Here is a 20,056-nt window from a genome sequence, read left to right on the forward strand (position 1 = left end):
TAGGTACAACCTAACTAATACACAGTAGTTATATTAGAAGATACTAAAAAACATGCTACAAAAAGATGAAGATGATGAAAATAATCATAATTCTTAATTTCATATACAGTAACAGAATATAGTCCAATCTATTGTACTAAAATTTGCTACAACAGCTTGAACCCTGTCAAACATCAAGATGTACAAACTCTAAAGTGAAGGAAACAAATGAGTGAAACGACATAGATGTAGTTCACTAAATGGAAACTCAATAAATTTCTGTCATGCAACTAAAAAATTATTAGCTCATAGATGGAAAAGATAAAATAAAAGAATTTAAAATAAATTTTATCAGACATTAAGAATAGGAAGTGACTTGAACAAAAGATAAATGGAAAGCAAACACTGCTCTTTCTTCTGCACATGTGGACTGATTCATCAAAAGACTAACAATATGCGTCCCCACCCCTTTCATTTATTTTAAAAACACTTAGACTTGTTCATTTCTTGTTCTAGTCTTCACTAACAATGTTTTAGCTCGAAGCAGATTCTCTCATTTCTATGACCATGAAACCACTCACCGAAAAATTCACGACACATGAAAACCTACAACCAAGTAAGAAAGTCCCTAAATACAGTAACAACGCTGTTAACAGAGAAGAAGGTAGGTGTATTCATATAAATCAATGGACACCATCTGGACAAAAACATACAAAAGCTACCATCGACATTATAATGATCCATCAATTTCCACCTAGAAGTCAAAAAGCTTGATCCTTAGAAGATTGTTAGAAAATTAAAAAGATAACAACAAAAAAACATTTTTAAGCCATTAATTAAATTGGTGGTGGATACACAAACAAGAATGGTATGGATTATGATCTAGTGCTCAGCAATTCCCGAACATTTACCAGCTGCAACATGAGTAAGTTAAGAGGAAAAAGAGTAAAAAACTTGGGCTTACATTAGGTACACCAGGAACGACTTTAGCAACAGGCCTTTTACAGGAAATGAACTCTTCCATTAGCCTGTAATTAGTGTGTCAACCTAAGAACATAACATGAAACCCAATGCTAATATATTTGGGTAGCTGATTCAAACAGAAAACAGGTAGGGAAAAATTTTTGTACTTACGCACAGATGTATCACATAATACAATATCAAAACCTAGCTCTTTTCCCTTTTTTACACCTTATGAAAGCAATGCAAGTAATATACTAGGTACAAAATTTAGTATCCACAACAACAACAAATAATCGAATTAAAGATGTTATAAAATTCGAAAGTGATAAACAACAGATAAAAAAACTTCGTACCCCATTGCCCGGAGGCTCTTCGCTATGCGAAGGTATGGGGGAGGGATGTTGTACGCAGCCTTACCCTTGCATATGCAAAGAGGCTGTTTCCGGATTCGAACCCATGACCAACAAGTCACCAAGGCACAACTTTACCGCTGCACCAGGGCTCGCCCTCAGTGATAAACAACAGATGCAAGAGGAAAATCTAATTCCATTTGTCTAATTCCATTTGTACCTGATGATGCTTTCACTTTCTCTTATTCAGCCACAACAATCTCACACACAGTCCTTTCGCCCCATATTTCCAACTGATCACTAGTAGCTGCTCTAAATGTATCACCAGCTGCCATCAATATCTGGTACATTTTAAAAAATGAGAACAGAAGACAAGCACAAAATTTATATCCTAAAATGTGAAGCATAAATATGTGACAGAAGGAAAGAAGGGCTAAAAGCTACTTCATAAAATGGAAGCCATTCTTTGTGATATTTAACTGAAATACTGAATACCTCAAACTTGCTTATTTTCCCCAAGACACCGTAATACAAGCCTTAAAATTCAGAGATGGGCAACCCAGCAGGTTTAACTATATACATTTCTACACCAATTGAAGCTTCAGTTAAATGGGACTTCCTGTAGACCAACAATTACTTCACAATGGAGATCAAAATCATGAACCATAGCAACACTCGAATAATGCAATCTAACCTTAGCCCCTTCATTCTTCAATCTATAGGCCAGCTTTCCTGCAAATAAAAGCTGATAAAGTTTGCAGGGTTTTGGATATCTAAACTGCCAAAAAACAATTTCATTGCTTATTGGAAGAGGCAAGAACGGTTCCATCAAAAATATAGTTTAAGAATTTATAATGCATGAATAATACTGATAATAGTTTTGGTGATCTATACTATATTTTTTATTTTTTTCATAATTTCCATACTGATAATAGTTTTGGTGGCATTTTAGTTTATTCATTAAATCTAAAAAAATAAATCTTTCCTGGAACATAATGAAAATAAAAAACTATTTGCAGTCTTAATATTTCATTGCTCACCAAAGAATGGAATCAGCACCTTAAGTCTTTTTCTTACCCAAAGATGTAGTCTTCCCTTCACCATTAACACCAACCATCATTATTACAGCTGGCTTCCTGAGGACAACAAAGTTTAACCGAATATAAAGCAGAAAAGTGAAGTCAATAAAATTTAATGACTTGTAACAAAGTAGAAACTGCTCACACCTATATCCAAGTAGAAGTTCAGTTTTACTCCCCTTGGAAGTTAATAGTTCCAAAACATTCCTCTTCAGTGCTTCCTAAAGTCGTTCAAATTAATGCATAACACATATTCCATATCATAAAATTAGAAATTTCCTGTTCTATTAAATAACATGATAAAACAAGGGAAGGAAGGTTTCAGTAATTAGTTCTATCCATGTTCAGACCCAAAACAACAATCCATAAACAAGCATATCAAACTTTCTTAAACTCCAGGACAGAAAGAAATCAAAATTTCAAACTGGCTAAAGAAGCAAAAATAGAAAACTATAAGAAAAGTGAAGTATTTTTTGTGCTAAAAATATGCCCTTCAAATAATTAGAAACATTTAATAAAGGATTATCTTCTAAGATATTAAATGTCCCATAACCAATATTGACACTCATAAGAAAAGCCAAAAGTTTCATTATTCAACATGTTTGATTCAGCCATTTTTTGAAATTGTAATCACTTTATTTTTTCAAAAACTCTTTCCCTCCAAATTTGGCCGGATCTAGTCAAAATAACATAGACGATTACGCAAGAAATAATGATATCACCGAAGATAAAGTCACTACAATTACCAACACAAGAATTGCAGATCCCTCATATACCAAATTCTACAATCTTTTCATTGGGTTCAGTTAATCAGTCAACGAAAAGTTCCATAACATTAACCTGCAATATTATGCAAGTACATTGTACTTAATCTTGTGCAGGTTTTCTGGAAAGAAAACTGAACGGTCCATACCTGACGCAATAAGTTGTAGTTGTAATTAAGGATCATAGGCAAAGGTGGCCAAATTTGCTAAATTTTGTCTGTTGTTTCTGCAAACAAAACAAAATTAAGCAACCAAGCAACCAAGACATAATGATATCACCGAAGATAAAGTCAGTAGAAGTTGTAGTTGTAAGGAAGTCATATCAAAGTATCCTTGTCTCATTGCAGTAAATTATATCACTCTTTTAAACATATTTTTATAAATAAACATGACTTCAAATTCGAAAAGAACTAGGAAGGCACAAATATGAAATGGGATTTAAACCTGAAGGAGTTGGCAAATTAATAGATTTGTAGGGCCATAAATCCATCCTTTGGTAATGGAAATCAAGCATCCAATACAACCTCATTGGTTTCTTCAGCATGCACATTGTTGCCTTCAACTTCTAACTCTAACCACATGCAATGTCACGTTAGTGCTTATCATGCTATAACAATACAAAACCAAAATAAAAATAAAACAAAATCACATCAAGGCCTGGTTAATTGGTCAATGAGGATGGTCATTTTGTGGTGCCCTGAAATAACAGAACATCGAAGAACCAAGGCCCCGTAGATGGAGCTGACCTGAAAAAAAGATACATCCACCTAAATGTGTGTGGTGGCAGCCCAGTATATGTACCTTATTTTCATTCTTCTTAATTACACATTCTGTGAAAGTGTGGAAACAATGCCTTCAAAGGTTATTTTGATGATGCCAAAGAATTCAAGAATCGAGAGAAAGATTCAAGAGAAGTTTCAAGTTTCAAGTTTTCAAAAATCAAGAATCAAGAATAATCAAGAACAAGATTCAAGACTCAAGATTCAAGAATCAAGAGAAGACTTAATCAAGATAAGTATGAAAAGCTTTTTTCAAAAACTGAGTAGCACATGGATTTTTCTCAAAACATGTTTACCAAAGAGTTTTTACTCTCTGGTAATCGATTACCAGATTGTTGTAATCGATTACCAGTAGCAAAATGGATTTGAAAAAGTTTTCAAATGAATTTACAACGTTCCAATTGATTTCAAAAAAGTTGTAATCGATTACAATGTTTTGGTAATCGATTACCAGTGCCTTTGAACGTTGAAATTCAAATTCAAATGTGAAGAGTCACATCCTTTCACTAAAAGCTTTGTGTAATTGATTACACTGATTTGGTAATCGATTACTAGTGGTTGTTTATGAATAAATCAAAAGATGTAACTCTTCAAATGGTTTTTGACTTTTTCAAATTGGTTTTAAGTTTTTCTTAAAGTTATAACTCTTCAAAATGGTTCTCTTGACCAGACATGAAGAGTCTATAAAAGCAAGGCTTTGGTTTATATTTTCAATCAATCTTTCTAAGTAATCTTTCTATCAATTCATCTCAATCATTTCTTTCAATATTTTCTTTCATCTCTTTCAACAGTTGTTCTATTTCATCTTCTCTTTATCTTTCTAAAAGTTTTTGTTCAAAACTTTCTCTTTCAAGAAAAGTTCTTTGTTCAAAAACTTGTGCTATTCATCTTTTTCATTCCCTTCTCCCTTTGCCAAAAAGAATTCGCCAAGGACTAACCGCCTGAATTCTTTTTGTGTCTCTGTTCTCCCTTTTCCAAAAGAACAAAGGACTAACCGCCTGAATTTTTTTGTGTCTCCCTTCTCCCTTGTCAAAGAATTCAAAACGACACAGTCTGAGAATTCTTTTGATTCTTCCCTTTCCCTAATACAAAAGTGTTCAAAGGACTAACCGCCTGAGAATTCTTTTGTATCCCCATTCACAAAGTATCAAAGGTTTAACCGCCTGAGATCTTTGTCTTAACACATTAGAGGGTACATCCTTTGTGGTACAAGTAGAGGGTACATCTACTTGGGTTTGACTGAGAACAAGAGAGGGTACATCTTTTGTGGATCAGTTCTAGTGGAGGGTACATCCACTAGGGTTTCAAAGAGAACAAGGGAAGGTACATCCCTTGTGGATCTTTGCTTGTAAAAGGATTTTTACAAGGTTGAAAGAAATCTCAAGGACCCCAGGTCACTTGGGGACTGGATGTAGGCACGGGTTGTTGCCGAACCAGTATAAAAACTCTTGTGTGTTTGTTTCCTTCTTCCCTACTCTTTTACTTTCCGCTGTGCATTTAATTTCCGCTTTTACTTTCTGTTAAGTTTCTCTTCTACTCCTTATTCTCTTAATAACATAGTAAAAACCTTAGAAGAGTAAATTTTTAATTGGTAAAGGTTTAGGAATAATTAATTCAACCCCCCTTCTTAATTATTCTGAGGCCACTCGATCCAACAGAAACGAAGTACCATAATGTGGATACCGCTGAGCTGCACTAAAACAGTGTGCCACAAGAAAAACATTTATCCTATAGGGATAAGTACAAATTGCAACCCAAAAACATAACACAATGACTAAGGTAAAGAAAATATTAAGAAAGACTTATATAATAATGCTGAATTAAATGTCATCACCATAATTATTCACGAAACATAAACAATGAAAATATTAAGTTCCAAATAACAATGTTCCTATCTCATCTAAGTTTTTCTAACATCCATCTTTCAAAGTTGTAGAAAATAGGCTGCCCATTTCTTTCATAATGTCGTCATGGTCTCCTTGTCTAATGGTATTCCATCACAAAACCACTACAAAATGTTATATATTAAATTAGTTTTGTACATCAACCATTGAGATAGGATTTCATACCAACTAACTGATTACTTATTTTGATAGTATGCTTACCTGATCCTATTCATTCTTCGAACCGCTGCTGACTATACACCACATCCAATGCATCACATAGTATCCACACTCATAGGCTCCGGGTTGAACATGACTCTACATGAAATATGAAAATACCCAATTAAGGTGCCTCATATTTTGTTAGACATGGTATCCCAAATTTCAAAGAGGTATTCATTAACAGAGTAACATACCTTTGGTTCATTCCATTGAGGTGCAGGGCCTTCCGCCTTGTCTTCCAGAGTAGTGAATATTTTCTTCATTGCACTAATTTCGAAAATAACAAAAATGTTTATAACATATACAACACTTTGTTGCTACAAAACAACTCGTAAACCGAAATTTTTGTTAACCTTGCGAATTACCTGTTAATTGCAGCCTTGATGTGAACATCAAGCCTTTTCTGTAATGAACAAAACCAAACTACAGTATTCTCTCGTGGACACAACAGAAGAAGTTGCCAATGTGCCCTGAAGTGAACCAAATCACATTAACAGAGTAACATATTGCAAATTTTTTGACAACCACGACATGAATTTACTTACTGATTCAAGTAAGGTCCAAGTACACTTCTCGATGTGATTCCTTGACCCACATTTCTATGTATTGTTCATATTCTCCACGCCTGTCCTTTGTGTTGTGTATAGACTGCGGCTCAAGGAAACCATAAACAGGGGCAAAGCCTATGCTTCTACTTCAATCATTCAGAAACCTTTTTGAAGCAAGATAAAGAATATTGTTAACCAAATGTTGTAAGTACAATTAATTATGACTAAGATAAGGATATATATCTAATTTACTTACATCATACATAGTTTTAGTATAGATATGTTTAAACATTTGTCCCGTAAAATGATTTCAGTAACATCTGCAAGTGTGATGAAAAACCCATTTTTTGAATTTGGTATCCCAAACTTCGCCCCGTCCCATGTTAACTCGACTGGCTTTTGGTAAACATCAAATAAGTTCATCACCAATTCTCCCAGGGGATCAACTACACCTTCTACAGTGCCCCTTGTTCGCTTCCGGCAAGTGCACCAGATCGCACAAGTAGTATAAAACGGTAAGAACCGAGTATTGAACTCTCGAGGAACTTGTGTTACCTAGTAAGCTATTTCAGTGAATAGGTGTCTGGGGTAAAAATCTAAGTGTGAATATGAATAGGTATGTAAACTATCTACGCAAAAAGGAAAATACCACGAGAGAAATGATGTGTAAAAACAAGTAGAAAATGCATTGGTCTTCCTAATAGGTGCCTGATGCTAAAAGGATATTTTCTATCTAACAATGCTCATGTGTTCCTATAGTGTCTCCTGAGATGCTAAACCCCGATTCCTCATGATAGTTTAGCCTAATCCTGATCAAGCATCATCCTCAGAATCAGACCAGTTTCCACTGTTGAATGACCCTAACAAAGCATGCATCTACGTGATCAAGGTAAAGGCATACTAGAATGAAAAGCTGATAGCACAGAGAACACACAAAACATCATTAAATAGATAGAAAGATATTTACATCAAGTACCTACAGGGAAGATCCAACAGAGGATTTTAGCTTTCCATAACCAGGAAGCCTCCTTTACAACAAAGAGAAGAACAAGATGAAAGATTGCAAAAATACAAGTGGTGAGGATGTCTCCTTCACCTCTAGGATCTCACAATCACTCATAAACTCATCTCAAGCTGTCAAAACAGCTTCCTCTTCAAGCTCTGGTCTTTGCAGATCTTCACACAGCAAAATCTCTCAAAACTCTCTGGAACTTGGACCTTTCTCTCTCTCGAATCACTAGACATGCAAAGCTTCAGCTCTCAGCCCAAACTCCCTTCTCTAAATCTGATTTCAGGCTTAAATAGGTGGCTTCGTTCGTGCTCGTGGGCTTAGCACAACTTTGAACCGCTTAGCGCACATTAGTGAATTTCGGCTTAGCGCGTGCTCTTCTCGCTCAACGGATGGACTGAAGCGGTGCGCTTAGTGAGATGAAGCGGTGCACTCAGCGAACCTATAGAGCTCATCTTCTTCCAGATTATTCCTCGCGCTTAGCCAAAGAGTGTTACGCTTAGCTGACACTCGCTAAGCCAGCAGATTGGCTTAGCGAGAAGGTGAAAAATAGCACTTTTCAAAGTCGCCTAATTAACCTGAAATTGAGAGAAAATGATTATTAAACACACAAAATGAAGTACTAAGTATTTATTACCTATACTTAACAGAAAATACTTATAACACTACAGAATAACCATAAACTGGGGAAGTTTGATACAATTTACATAGGTTTTATACACAAAAGTTAGTCATGTAGTTATCATGTACAAAGGTGTATGTAGCAAAAAGAGAATAACATGCAGTTATTAAGTACAAAGGTGTATGTAGCAAAAACTCCCTTGTCCTCAAGCAAAAAGAGAATAGCTCACTTGTCCTCAAGTGATAATAACATGCAGTTATCATGTACAAAGGTGTATGTAGCAAAAATTACTGATTGCATGATAAGAAAAATGAAGCATTATGTACTTATTGCTTGTCTTTCACAAAATATGCAGCTATTCAAAGAGAAGAATAAAATGTGAGCTGTACCATTAGATGAAGTTAATCATAAGACATATATCAAGGAAAGTAGCTTAAACCACAGTCTCACGGCTACTGTTTCAATCAAGCACAAGTGTTTAAGCTATTCATTAATAACAACTAGCAAGAGGTCCAATCTTTGCACTTCATCTCATGCCGTAAAGTAAAAAATGTATAAACAGAATCATAAGGACTTTCCTAGGCTTGTAGTGAGGCTTGGCTACAAAAATTCATTGGTTTTTCTAGGATTTAAAGATTTAGATTCTAAAAGAGCACAAATCCTAGACTTATCCCAATGGTCTTTTTAATACAATTGGCTTGCTCACTAGCTTTTTACTTTCATTTGCTTTTGACCTTATTACATCAGCACACTTTTCCTTTTTTTGCTTTCTTTTTTTTTCTCTTCTTTCTTCTTTTTTTTTAACACACAACTTATGTGTTGTGTGTGCTGATGCTTTATCTCTTTCTTTGCATCCCAATTAGTCCCACTCCCCCAAATTTGGGGTAAATTTGCCTTGAACCATATGCTCTCCTAGAATCTAAACAAGGTATCTGGAGATAATTATTTAAGTTCAGGGTTCAAATATTGACAAAATCATTCAGCTCATAAAGGGTGCAAAGGATACAATTATAATTCAAGGTAAGCTTTTTGGTCAAAAGGCTTGTGTATGTACAATCATGGCCATCATCATGTCCTCATTTATACATTTCATTCTAAAATTCAGAGATTCATGCAAAGATTATTACTCACAGCTAGTCGTTCACTCACAGTGTAAGATCACACTCTCACCGATTTTGGTTCAAGCTTTTCTTTCTCAATCAATCTGTCTACTAACTAACAATTCTAATTGCAAGTTCACATTCTTGTTCTTTCTTTGTCTAGCATGCATACTTGTTCAAACTCATGAAAAGGAACACAAACTCCATCACAATCATGCATTCAATCCAAAATCAAACCATACACCAATTTTCACAAAAAGATAAAAGTGTTTTACTGCCATGTCATCAAAATCAAGTCAAACTGTTCCATATGCTTCAGAATAAGCAAACCAACTATCCAAAAATAAAACTAGCAGTGTATATAAACATAAAGGAAATACTGTATTAAAACCATAATTAAAATAATAATAAACCAAAAAGAAAAAATTGTCATCAGGAATCAACAATGTCAACAATGTCTAAACTGGGGAATCAGTGAGAGCAACAGCTTCTCCAGATGACGAATCAGAAAGATCGGCAATTCCTCCAACTGGGGAAGCAGGAGGGTCAGCTGTTTCTCTAGCTGGTGAATCAGGAGGGGCAGTCGCTTCATCTGATGATGCATCGGAGATGACAATCAGAGGTGGAGATGGGGGAACTACTTCACGCTCAGAAGAAGACGGTGGATTCACCATTGGAGATTATGGGTCAGCTGGCTCTGGATCAACCTACACAAGTGTGGGCTCAAGCGCAGTAGCCCCATTGGGTCTCACCAATGGAAGTTGAGCTTCAGGCCAGGCTACTTGCTCAAGAAAATGCTCCATAGGTATGATTGGTCTATTATGAGCCAACTCTTGCAGGTTGTGCATGTTAATAAACTGTCCTCAGAATAAGCTTTGTAGCATAGGGACTAAAGTTTATGAGCTTTGGACATCCTGTCCTACGGTTACTAACGGAGGAGCTGGAGTGGATGATGAAGGGATGTCCTCCGTTCTAGCTTTTTTTCTTGATGCCATCTGTAACTAAAAGAACTCAAAATTCCTTAGACCAAAATTGTTCAAGTTTAATAACAGAAATAAAGGCTGAAATTAACAATATGCGCTTAGCGAGATACAACTCGCTCAGCGTGCCCTCAGAAACATAACATATCGGCTTAGCTGGAGCCAAGCTCGCTTAGCCCAATAGTTGCTATGACGAAATGCGCTTAGCTCAGGTAGACTCGGCTAAGCGCAAGGCTTTCAACACAAAATTTTCTAAGTTACCTTGGCTTAGCGATTCAGCCTCCCTTAGCCACAAGTATCTAAACAGGAGGATGTGTGTTCATCCTCACAACATGAACTCGCTTAGCGCGGTAGGTGCACTTAGCGAGTTCGTCTGGAAAACGCATATTTTCACTGAATATTGATGGACTCGCTTAGCGCAGCATGCTCGCTTAGCGAGATCATCGCGTTTTCTAGAAAAAACACAGAAAATGCAGTTCATTTCTTTGTCTTTTTAAGCCTCTAAAAGGCATTATCAAACATGCAAGACAATTGAAAATATCTACACATCACAATCATATAAAAAGTCCTAATTTTTACCTAATCTAAAATTATGAAAAACCCTAAAGATTGACAGTTTAGCAGTTTCCAACAAATGTGAGTGTAACTGCCATTACACTCACATTAGCCGTTTTGCTTTCTCAAAGTGACGTTTGGTTTTTCGAAGATAATCGCTTAGCAGCACCATGCGCTTAGTGAAACTTTGAAATTCAGGTTTTTTTTTAGCACACAGGCTTGGCTTAGCGCGTGGATAAGTCCGCTTAGCGAGGTCTACCGATCAGAAAAGCTGCAACTCTCGCTAAGCCGGGCTCTAGGCCCGCTTAGCTAAAATGATGCATCTTAAGTATAGAGAAGTATGCGCTTAGCTGATAAGGACTCGCTTAGCGCTCACAGTGCCATAAGGAATTCAGCTTAGCCGCCATGACTGGCGCTTAGCTTCATGAACCCTAGTTCTGGCCGCAAAGAACTGAGCTTGGCGAAAACGACTGGCGCTTAGCCAAAGATAATCTGTAGCTTAGCAGTTAGGCTATCGCTTAGCCAAATCCAGATCGAATTGAAGTTGGCTTAGCTCAACCTTGGCCAGCTCAGCGGACCAAATCAGCCTCAGATGCAAGGGTTGGGCACTAAGCGCTTGAGACTCGCGGCTTAGCGCATGAACAAAGATGCGCTTAGCGCGAGGCTTGCGCTTAGCAAAAGAACTATTTTTCAGAAAATGTTTTCTAAGTTATTTTTCAGTCCCTTCCTCAACAAATTGAAACCCTTATATCTAACATTCAAGGATAAGCTAATATACTCCAATGTACAAATTAAAAAACAAGTTCCACATGATATATGCATGCAAAACAAAGATAGCAGAAATTAAAATTGGGTTGCCTCCCAAGAAGCACTTCTTTAACGTCATTAGCTTGACGCATAGCTTAATACCTTCAAGGTGGCATGAAAGTCACATAAAACACATCTTCCTTGCAGTTTCTCTTTTTAGCTAGAAATTCCATGAACTTCATGTAGTCAGGAAGTACATTCCAAATCATTTCAAGAGAAGTGTTAATGATTAAAGAAAGAATGGCACTTAAGGTTTCCTCATGCTCTCCTTTCCTTCTTTTCTTGTCAATTTGTTGATGAGGATGGTTATTGATTTGGAGAATACTTTCTTGATGGTTTTCTACTGTTGAGTACTTCTCCCATTGTTGTTGTGCTTGTTCCTTATCTTTTTCTCTTGACTCATGCTCTTTTACAAGGCTTTCCTTTTGAGCTTCAACCTCTTCAAAGTATTTTTCTCGTCTGGACATAAATTGAGTCACTTCTTCTGCCAGCTCACCAACCTGGATTTCTACACTTTGGAGTGCTCGTTGAGTTGATTTAGTTGTTTCCTTGAATTGCATCAACAATTTATCTAGATTGGAACCTCTTTCTGCTTCATTTTGATAGTAAGGTTGTAACTCTGGTCCCCCTTGAAAGTTTTCTATTGAGTAGCTCTTGCCAAAATGAATTTCATGATTTTTCTTTGAATTTTGATTGGCTTTTGAGCTAGCATGGTATACCATGAATTCCTCAGACACACTTTCAAGATTAGGAGTTCTTTCTTCTTCATATTGATTGTAAGGACTTAACTCCTGTTCCCACCCTTGATCATGTGCTGTCAAGACATTCATTTCAAGATTCGGAGTTCTTTCTTCTTCGATCTATGTGTTTCCTCCTATAATTAGCTTGAATCTCCAAATCTCATGGAACTAAATCATCTGCAGAAGATTTACTATGCATACCTAGCACTAACAAGAGCAACAGTCACCAAGTCAAGAGGAAAACAAACATAAACAAAAACAAGTATTCTCAAGTAATAAAAGGATAAAGAATAAATACCTAAGACTGAACTAACTCTCCAAATAAAAAAAAAAATTCCCGGCAATGGCACCAAAAACTTGTTGACTTCTGGCAAGTGCACCGGATCGCACAAGTAGTATAAAACGGTAAGAACCGAGTATCGAACTCTTGGGGAACTTGTGTTACTTGGTAAGCTATTTTAGTGAATAGGTGTCTAGTGTGAAAATCTAAGTGTAAATATGAACAGGTATGTAAACTATCTACGCAAAAAGGAAAATCACGCGAGAGAAAATGATGTGTAAAAACAAGTAGAAAACGCATTGGTCTTCCTAATAGGTGCCTGATGCTAAATGGATATTTTCTATCTAACAATGCTCATGTGTTCCTATGGTGTCTCCTGAGATGCTAAACCCCGATTCCTTATGATAGTTTAGCCTAATCCTGATCAAGCATCGTCCTCAGATTCCTCTTGTTGGACTAAACTTAACCAGGACTGCATTAAGACAAACATACTACAACTAAATTATCGCACCCTGATTCCTCGTGATAGTACAACAACTTAGCCCTGTCCTATAAGGGTCATCAGAATCAGACCAGTTTCCACTGTTGAATGACCCTAACAAAGCATGCATCTACGTGATCAAGGTAAAGGCATACTAGAATGAAAAGCTGATAGCACAGAGAACACACAAAACATCATTAAATAGATAGAAAGATATTTACATCAAGTACCTACAGGGAAGATCCAACAGATGATTTTAGCTTTCCCTAACCAGGAAGCCTTCTTTACAACAAAGAGAAGAACAAGATGAAAGATTGCAAAAATACAAGTGGTGAGGATGTTTCCTTCACCTCTAGGATTTCACAATCACTCACAAACTCATTTCAAGCTCTCAAAACAACTTCCTCTTCAAGCTCTGATCTCTGCAGATCGTTACACAACAAAATCTCTCAAAACTCTCTGGAACTTGGACCTTTCTCTCTCTAGAATCACTAGACATGCAAAGCTTCAGCTCTCAGCCCAATCTCCCTTCTCTAAATCTGATTTCAGGCTTAAATAGGTGGCTTCGTTCGTGCTCGTGCGCTTAGTGCAACTTTGAATCGCTTAGCGCGCATGCTCTTCTCGCTCAGTGGATGGACTGAAGTGGTGCGCTTAGTGAGATGAAGTGGTGCGCTCAGCGAACTTGTACAACTCATTTTCTTCCAGATTATTCCTCGTGCTTAGCCAAAGAGTGTTTCACTTAGCGGACGTTCGCTAAGCCAATAGATTGGCTTAGCGAGAAGGTGAAAAATAGCACTTTTCAAAGTCGCCTAATTAACCTGAAATTGAGAGAAAATGATTATTAAACACACAAAATGGAAGTACTAAGTATTTATTGCCTATACTTAACAGAAAGTACTTATAACACTACAAAATAACCATAAACTGGGGAAGTTTGATACAATTTACATAGGTTTTATACACAAAAGTTAGTCGTATTCATCGACTAGCACCCCTTTTAGCCAGTCCAATCGAGTTTGACAAATGCTTATGGGAGTCCTACAAGGGTAAGGATAAAAATGTTATTGCACATATAATTAGTTATGACAAAATGACAAATGGTTTAACAAGGAAAAGAATTAACCTCATCAGATACCACTTTCACAATAACTTTCGCAGAGTCACTTCATTGCTCTGAAAGTTGGACTAGCGCTTGTCGTGGACGAGGGCTTGGTCGAGGCGACAGTCACTGTTGAGGACATCGATGATGGTGTAGTTCACGTGGTTCTCAAGTTTGAGGATGAGGTTGAAGTTGCAAAAGCCGATGGCAGCCATCGAGAAGCCCAGGCGATGGGGGGTTTGGACTTTTTGGGGGTTAGGGTTTTTACGGTTCCAGTGGAGGAGAGGAGAATGGGGACAGAGGAGGAATGTGGAGTTGGGGGTGGTGGTGGCGTCGGGGAGAAGGTGGAGAGAGGGAAAAGGGAAGAGGAGAGAAGAAGAAAGAGAAAACTGAGCAAGTGAGAAGAAGAGGAACGGACGCGAGGTTTGTGAAAAGGAGAGGACGGGACGCGACGGATATATAAAATTAAAATTGCCCACATTCAAAGACGGTTTATCTACAAACGTTTTTGAAATATTCACAATATTTACAAAATTGCCACCGTTATACAAACGAAGACGATTATTTAACGACCGTCGTAGATACAGCGTTGTAGAAAAGAGTTTTTTTAGTAGTGTTGCCATCGCCCTTGCCCATGACCAGGTTCTTATGCGCAACAACAGGGGATTCCTCTGCATGAACAAGCTCGATATCAACCCTGTTGTTCTCGCATGATACATGGCTCTCCTTGAAGCCAAAGTCGACTCGCCTGTGGCTCGATGCCACCTTGTCCTGAAAGCAACTAAGCTCTCTGCCAAGGAGGCACTACGACTCGGCGTCATCAACTCAGCTCATGACAGTGCCGCTAAGACTGTTGAGGTTGTGCTTGCTTTGGCCGTTGATTTAGTGAAGAGAGTAGTTAGAGCTCTCAACTAGGGTTTCCTTTTTGGTCTAGGTCTTGGTCTCGTGGCAAGGGTTTCGAGAAGACGTGTCATTGATTTTATGCTCTTTGGAGAGAGTAGTGGCAAGAGGTTGCCAGAGCTTATCAAGGTCGTCGATGAGGGCGAGGACGGAGGGTTTGGAGTGGAGAACCTCTTCTTGCTCCTTTTTCTAGGGCTTGCCCAGGGTGACGGCCTCTTCCATTGTGAGGATGCGGTTCAGATTATTGTGGAATAGTGATAGGGTTTGTGTTGGCTCGGAAGTGAGAACGATTCTTAAAGAATGTGAGAGGGCACGAGTGAGAGAGAGGCATGCCTTTTGAAGAAGTGAGATGTGTTTTCAAAGATGGTTCTTAAAGAAACTAATGTAGTAATGTATTTTTAAAGGCGGATTTGTTAAAATCATCTTTGAAAAGTTACAATTATTTATAAAAATGCAACTGTCCTTTCTTAAGACGATTTTTGCATAACCGTTGTTGATCCGCTGTCGTGGAAACATTTTTTTTTAGTAGTAAAATTCTTAGAAAGGAGGGACTAGATCCACATGTTTTTTAATGAGTTTGAGACAATAAATTTGTCAATATGAAAATACAGAAACTTAAAACATACTTTTCCCTTCTATCTTGATGGGGGGATCTATGTCATATCCTTGGGAAATCCAATTTTGGGCTTCTTCGGGAATTTATGCTAGTCCAATTTATTTTGTGGTTGTAAATATAAATAAAAATTTAGTTGAGCGAGAGAAATGACGAAGATTTCATTTTTTGGTGAGTAGATTGAAGATTCAATCACAAGTTTATACTAAAATTTGGGTCAGTGTAAGATATCCAAATCAGCAAGCCCAAAGCATTAAACATATATAGATCCTGATACTGAAACTGTTCTCTGAACAAATGAAGACTGAAACATCGACAAGATGGCAAGAGATGCTTCTTAGAAATGGGAATATTACATTCTGATCATCACTAGTGCAATCCTCGGAGGCATCTTCGGATTCTACCTTTTGTTCTGTCTTGAAACTAACTACAATGTTAGCATACAAAATAACAAAAAGCCATAATATAATAACAACCCATTTGCTTGAGTGCATGGTTGCATTAAAGTTGAGGAAACTTAAAAAAAAAAATATTTTCAAAGCAACAATTTTTTCACGAAAGTATTTTTAAAACTTTAATCCAAACATGGCCTAAATTAACAGCAAAGGACAAAGCCAATAAAGAGAACTGAAATCAAACAAAAAATGCTTAAAATCACCTATAAAAATGATATTGTTAAAATTATTATATTCAATTTATATATTATATAGTCTTAATTATTTTGGCCTCTCCACTTTTTTGGTCAGGCTCCGCTACTGCTTGTTATAGCATCAAGTGTTGACCATTTTCTTCCTTTGCCCCACTCTTGTACTCTACAACCTCTCTCACTTTTCTCTCCCTATCTTCTTACCAATGACAATTTCCATCAAAAGTACAAACTGGAGCCCTTAGTGATATTTTCGTCTTTTTCATTGAATTAAGAAACTTGTTCAAGATCGTGAAATATTTGAAGGGGCCAAATGGTGTGCTCATTTTCCTCAGCATCAATTTAATGAATGCCTATTTGGTTAATGTGTTTCATTTTCATTGCATCAAATGCAAAAGGCAGCCTAGGAAAGAACCATTGAAGTTGCAGCATGCATGATCTCATGATTGGTCTCTTTCTTCTTTTTTTGGTCAACAAAACTATATATATTAACATTGGGTACAAGGGGTACCACAACCCATATGCATAATGACATGTCAATTCCATTATCCCTACACGTACCTATATACCTTTATCAGTACTAATTGGCAGCCAGCTGAAGCCATTACTTAGGTTTTACACAAGAATCTGTCCATCAAAAAACAAATTTGTATCACCTAAAAGTAGTTTGCATTCCTAACTTATAAATGACATCCAAAAAATATCACCTAACAGAAGTATGGACCAGTCTTAAAAAGAGAAATTGAAGTTCTTCATCCAACATGATAAGCATGCCAAAGATCTAATTTGAAACATGTCCACAACTCTTTCACTATTCAGAATATCATTTCTATAAAACATGTATCCACAATGATCATGTTGGTTATGTGGAGGAAATTATAAAAAACAGAGGAGAGAAGAGAGACAATACGTATGCATAGGAAATAGAATTATTCTATTCTAATTCAAATTGTTCTCAGTAGCGATACAATAAATAACAAAAGATAAACTAATTAGATAACAAGATATTAGTAAAACAGAATATTAAAACTAACTTGCTCCTTAAAGATAAGAATCACTTATTTGACTAGGCTAATCCATTAAAACTGTCTTACTCCTAAAATATAGGAAATTAACTTATTTAATAAATCCTATCTTAAAAACTGAAAAATAAAATATTATGCAGTTACAAAAGTATATCTTCAACACTCCTCCTTGCTTTTGGAACTGCAAACTCCAATTCTTTGAGTTCAAGTTTGTTGATAGGTAGTGACTTTGTAAACATGTCTGCCAGTTGATCTTTAGACTTACAATAAATTAAGTTCACTTCACCACTTTGTTGCATCTTTATCAAATAATAGAACTTGATGTTGAAATGTTTAGTCTTCCCATGACACACGAGATTGTTTGCAATAGCAATGGCTACTTGATTGTCAACAAAAATTCCAGTTTTGTTCTTTTGAGCAAATAGAATGTTTGGCCTTGTTGTAGTGAGATACATTAGACATCCAATCAAGCTCTCATAATATCCTTCATCAATGTTATCAACACCTTCTTCTTTTCCGAACTTCTCCTTTTGATTCATTAGTGTGCTAGCAGATTTGCATTTCTCCATTTGAAACTTCTTCAAATTTTCTTTTGCATATTTCCTTTTTTTCATGTTTAGCATTCTTTCAAGATGACAATGACCAAGTCTCTTATGCTTGAATTCCGTGGGTGCGACTTGAGTGAAATAGGTTGTATGCTCCTCCGCTGCTGGATCAAATGAGAAGCTTTTACCTTTCATTTTAACCTTTAGAACTTCCCGGCCAACAATGTCATAGATAAAACAATGTTGATGTTCAAAGGACACTTTAAATCCCTTTTTAATCAACTGACCTACACTCAGCAAGTTTTGGTCAATGTTAGGTACATAAAGAACATTTGATATTAATTTGGTACCTGAACACGTTGAAATTGCAATAGTTCCTTTTCCTTTTACTGGAATATAGCCACTATTTCCAATTCTAACCTTTGAGACACTAGTTGGCTTCAAATCTTTGAATAAAGTCTTATCATATGTCATGTGGTTCGTACAACCACTATCAATCAACCAACTTTCACTTGATTCGCTACTCAAGAAGCATGTGGCCACAAACAGTTGGTCCTCCTCTTCTTGATTAGCAATCTGAGCTCCCTCATCATGGTGATTTTTGTTGGCGCAGATCACCATTTCATGCCCTATCTGGTTGCACTTGTTACATTTTGCATCTGGTCTCCTCCAACATCTGAAAGGTGCATGACCTTTTTTGCCACAATGCTGACAAGGTGGATAATTTTTCTTTTTATCCTTACCTTGGTTGTTTGCACTGTTTTCGTTGCTTGCTGGTTGATTCTTCTTGAAAAAATCTTTTTTGCTTTCATCAACTTCATTATGTTTGGCGGGCAAAGCACCTTCGACAACACGATCTTGCCTCATCAACCTTCGCTGCTCTTGAGCTTGCAGGGCATGTAGCACTTCTGCCAATGTGATTTTCGACAAATCCTTTGTGTTCTCCAATGAAGCTATAGATGCTTCATACCTCTCCGGCACCGTTACCAAAATTTTCTCTACAATTCTCGAATCAGCAAAATCGCTTCCCAACAACTTTATCTTGTTGGCAATACCCAACAATTTGTTTGAGTATTCTTTGATTGTCTTTGACTCTTGCATCCTTTGAAGCTCAAATTCCCTCCTTAAATTCAGCACTTGTATGCTTCGTATTCTATCATCTCCAGCGTATTCCTCTTTCAGATAATCCCAAATTGCTTTGGGTGATTTAAGAGTCACGATTCTGATAAATATCATTTGTGAAACACCAGTGAACAAACATGATCTCGCCTTTGCCTTCTTCATCTTTCTTTCCTTGTGATTTTTAATTTGGGCCATGGTGGAATTTTCAGGCAGCGGATATATTTCATAATCCTCTTCCACAGCATCCCATACATCCAAAGACTCCATGTAGGATTGCATTTTCACTTCCCACGAATCATAATTCTCTCCATCAAAGATTGGAAGAGTTATGCGGGAAAAACTTGCTTCACCTTCCATGGTACATATCTCGTAAGAATAAGGCTCTGATACCTATTGTTGGTTTTGTGGAAAAAATTATAAAAAACAGCAGAGGAGAGAAGAGAGACAATACGTATGCAGAGGAAATAGAATTATTCTATTCTAATTCAAATTGTTCTCAGCAGCGATACAATAAATAGCAAAAGATAAACTAATTAGATAACAAGATATTAGCAAAACAGAATATTAAAACTAACTTGTTCCTTAAAGATAAGAATCACTTATTTGACTAGGCTAATCCATTAAAACTGAATTACTCCTAAAATATAGGAAATCAACTTATTTAATAAATCCTATCTTAAAAACTGAAAAATAAAATATTATGCAGTTACAAAAGTATATCTTCAACAGATCATTTGGCCGCAAACCAAACAACCCTCCATGCCAAAGAGCTTCTTTTCCCCCTGTTCACATTTATGTTGCAAGAAGAAACTTTTAGGGTCCATGTGTTGAACCATTTGTATTCAAATGTGTATGATTGGTCATTTTCTAATTTGTATTCATGCCCTTTTATCTTACAGCAGCGCTTTGAAACCTTTTCTTCATGACTTGCACTTGCTTTCACTAATTGGGACGTTGAACAAATA

The 20,056-nt window shown here is 36.7% G+C and overlaps 1 long non-coding RNA gene across 1 annotated transcript; it reads right to left on the reverse strand.

Annotated features, from left to right (window-relative positions):
* Window positions 1–1,540: 1,540 nt before the first annotated feature.
* Window positions 1,541–2,431, reverse strand: LOC114404114. The gene is made up of 3 exons (XR_003664830.1): window positions 2,370–2,431; window positions 1,987–2,024; window positions 1,541–1,633 (listed from the first exon to the last, which is right to left on the reverse strand). It is a non-coding gene; the product is annotated as an uncharacterized LOC114404114 (long non-coding RNA).
* Window positions 2,432–20,056: the final 17,625 nt, after the last annotated feature.

Source organism: Glycine soja, chromosome 1 (assembly GCF_004193775.1).
Source record: "Glycine soja cultivar W05 chromosome 1, ASM419377v2, whole genome shotgun sequence".
NCBI classification, from domain to species: domain Eukaryota; kingdom Viridiplantae; phylum Streptophyta; class Magnoliopsida; order Fabales; family Fabaceae; genus Glycine; species Glycine soja.